At 40.2% G+C, this 3,361-nt stretch overlaps 1 pseudogene; it reads left to right on the forward strand.

Moving 5' to 3' along the window:
* The first annotated feature begins 820 nt into the window (after positions 1-820).
* Positions 821-3,055, forward strand: LOC113329112 (annotated as a pseudogene).
* Positions 3,056-3,361: the final 306 nt, after the last annotated feature.

A 3,361-nucleotide genomic window follows, 5' to 3' on the forward strand; every position in this document is an offset into this window, starting at 1 on the left:
AATTTGTTTGTTCATTCTCTCAAGAACATTCAAATCAATTCTGAAAATATTTTCTATTTTCGAACTCTTGCCATTTCTGGTAATCAAGATAAGTTTCAAAATCAAGTCAAGACCTGTTTCAGTTTCAGCAGTTCGATGCTCGTTTTGCCTCATTATTGTGTGTCTTAATTGAAGATCCAGTTCGTCCAAGCGTGATCTTCGAAGTCCAAGTACAAGATATGGAGGAAGATATTGAAGAAGAACAATCAAATTGCAGCTTTTAATTACATGAGAAAGCCAGCTCATAAGTTCAATCGCCATGGTCCGTGAAAGAAGATCATATACCATTATCGAAGTACGTTATACAAAGTTTCTTTACAAGGTTTCTTTTCAAGATGTTGTCCAAGTTGCACACTTCAATTCTCTCTGTGTCCAACTTGTGGGGGTGTTGGAATATACGGTGCATTATAGATCAAGAAGACCAAGTCTGTAACAATACCTTCTAGATTATAGGATCAAGTCAGCTAGTAAATCCTCTAATGTAGATAGATAAGTTTCACCTAGTCAAAGATATGGTTTGTTTCTTTATCTTCTAGGTCCATATCCTATCAACTATAAATAGGATCAATCTTGTAAATGTAAAATATCCCAGCAAGCCTGGAGATCAATCCAATTCACCCTACGGGGTTTCTCAGTGGATGTAGGTCAGTGACCGAACCACTTTAAACATTGTCTTCTTTGATTTCTGTTTTCTGATCTATGAACCCTCGATACCCTAATTTATTAGAGACCACCTAAAAAAAGGACCAACCATATTTTTCGAGACAATTTGTTTTGCCAGATGTCATATTATAATTGTTCCAATGACCATCATCTAATAACTCCACCTAAACCAAAAATTATTCGTTCCTATTCTATTTGTATTTCTGTTTGGAATAGGAATAGAAATAGGTGTACGAGAACAAGTAGGAAAGCTCCCCTGATACGAGAGTTATATAAAGGGAGCAGTACCTCAGCAAAACACACACATTGGCTTCTACAGGAGCTAGCTTTTCTTTGTCCTTCAAGGTATGGACTGTCTTCTTCGAAAAATCGCGGGTTGTCATCATCTTCATTAAAGGTATTCTTAATCCTCTTATGCAGTGTTTTATGTGTATTTTCCGTAGTAGCCAAAGAGGAAGCAACGGCAAAGTTCGGAACAGTGATTGGTTATTGATCACTCCCTATTCATGTGTTGGTGTTTACAAGAACGGACATGTCGAAATCATAGCAAACGACAAGGTAACCGTATTACACCATCTTGGGTTGGTTTTACTTCTTTAGGAGAACGTTTGATCGGTGAGGCTGCAAAGAATCAAGCACCTGCGAATCCCGAGAGAACTTTCTTCGATAGCAAAAGACTTATCGGAAGATTGTTTGGCGATAAAGATGTACAAAAAGATATAAAACTCTTACCGTATAACGTCGTGAATAAAGATGGAAAGCCTTATGTTGGGGGTAACGCTCAAGGATGGGGAAGCTAAAGTTTTCAGCCCTGAGGAAATCAGTGCGATGGTACTAACTAAGATGAAGGAGACAGCTGAAACGTTTCTTGGAAAGAAGTTAAGGATGCCGTTATCACTGTACCAGCTTATTTCAATGATGCTCAGAGACAGGCTACAAAGGATGCTGGTGTGATTGCTGGATTGAATGTAGTAAGAATCATCAACGAGCCAACTGCAGCTGCAATCGCCTATGGTTTGCATAAAAAAGGTGAAGAGAACAACATCCTTGTTTTTGACCTTGGTGGTGGTACATTCGACGTCAGCATCTTAATATTGATAATGGGGTTTTTTGAGGTTCTTTCGACAAACGGTGACACGCATTTGGGGGTGAGGACTTTGATCACAGGGTTATGGATTACTTCATTAAATTGATCAAGAAGAAGCATGGAAAGGACATTAGCAACGACAACAAGGCTCTTGGGAAGCTAAGGAGGGAGTGTGAACGTGCTAAGAGAGCGTTGAGTAACCAACATTCGGTGAGAGTTGAGATTGAGTCTCTATACGACGGCTTGGATTTCTCTGAATCACTTACCCGTGCTCGTTTCGAAGAATTGAACACTGATCTATTCAAGAAGACCATGGGACCTGTGAAGAAGGCTATGGCTGATGCTGGACTAGAAAAAAACCAGATTGATGAGATTGTCCTTGTTGGTGGAAGTACTAGGATTCCCAAGGTTCAACAGCTCATTAAAGAATACTTCAACGGCAAAGAGCCAAACAAAGGTGTCAACCCTGATGAGGCTGTTGCTTACGGTGCTGCTGTACAAGGAGGTATCTTGAGCGGAGAGGGTGGTGATGAAACCAAAGATGTTCTTCTTTTGGATGTCGCACCACTTACTCTCGGTATCGAAACCGTTGGCGGTGTGATGGCCAAGGTTATCCCTAGGAACACAGGTATCCCAACCAAGCGATCTCAATTTTTTACCACTTACCAGGATCAGCAGACCATTGTCTCCATACATGTTTTCGAAGGTGAAAGAAGTCTCACAAAAGACTGCAGGGAACTTGGAAAGTTTGATCTTTCTGGACTTGCTCCAGCTACAAGGGGAATCCCTCAGATTGAAGTCACATTCGAGGTTGATGCCAATGGTATTCTTAATGTAAGAGCTGAAGACAAAGCAAGTGGAAAGGCAGAGAAGATCACTATCACAACTGAAAAGGATCGCTTGAGCCAAGAGGAGATTGACCGAATGGTTAAAGAAGCGGAGGATTTCGCAGAGGAAGATAAGAAGGTCAAGGAAAATATCGAGGCGAGAAACAGCTTGGAGAGTTATGTGTACAACATGAAGACGCAGGTCAATGATAATGACAAGCTTGCAGACAAGCTGGAATCAGATGAGAAAGAGAAGATTGAGGAAGCAGTAAAGGAGGCTCTTGAATGGCTTGATGAGAACCAAGCAGCTGACAAGGAAGATTACGACGAGAAATTCAAGGAAGTAGAAGCTGTTTGTAATCCAATCATCACTGCCGTGTATCAGAGATCTGGTGGAGCTCCTGGTGCTGGATCACAAGAAGATGCTGACGAGCTTTAGGAAATTTCCCTTTGTGTTTCATTTTTTCTCTCTTTTGTTTGTTTTATTGATTTTGATGACTAATCCGGTCTGCTATAGTACTAAATGAAATTTATGAGCCTTATTTTTTTTTTTTTTTAAATCATGCATTCAGCTTTAATTTGATGGTCAAAACCTGACTTCTGATTTAGCTCGATCTATTTTGTTTTTGTCCTTTCATTCCCTTTCAAAATCCGAAAGATGAAGACCTGATAGGAAATTTGTAAGGCTTCAAATAGGACACATTCACTACATGTCGATATATTGGTCCCAGCTCATAGCTTCCAG

Source organism: Papaver somniferum, unplaced genomic scaffold, assembly GCF_003573695.1.
Source record: "Papaver somniferum cultivar HN1 unplaced genomic scaffold, ASM357369v1 unplaced-scaffold_115, whole genome shotgun sequence".
Classification (NCBI taxonomy): domain Eukaryota; kingdom Viridiplantae; phylum Streptophyta; class Magnoliopsida; order Ranunculales; family Papaveraceae; genus Papaver; species Papaver somniferum.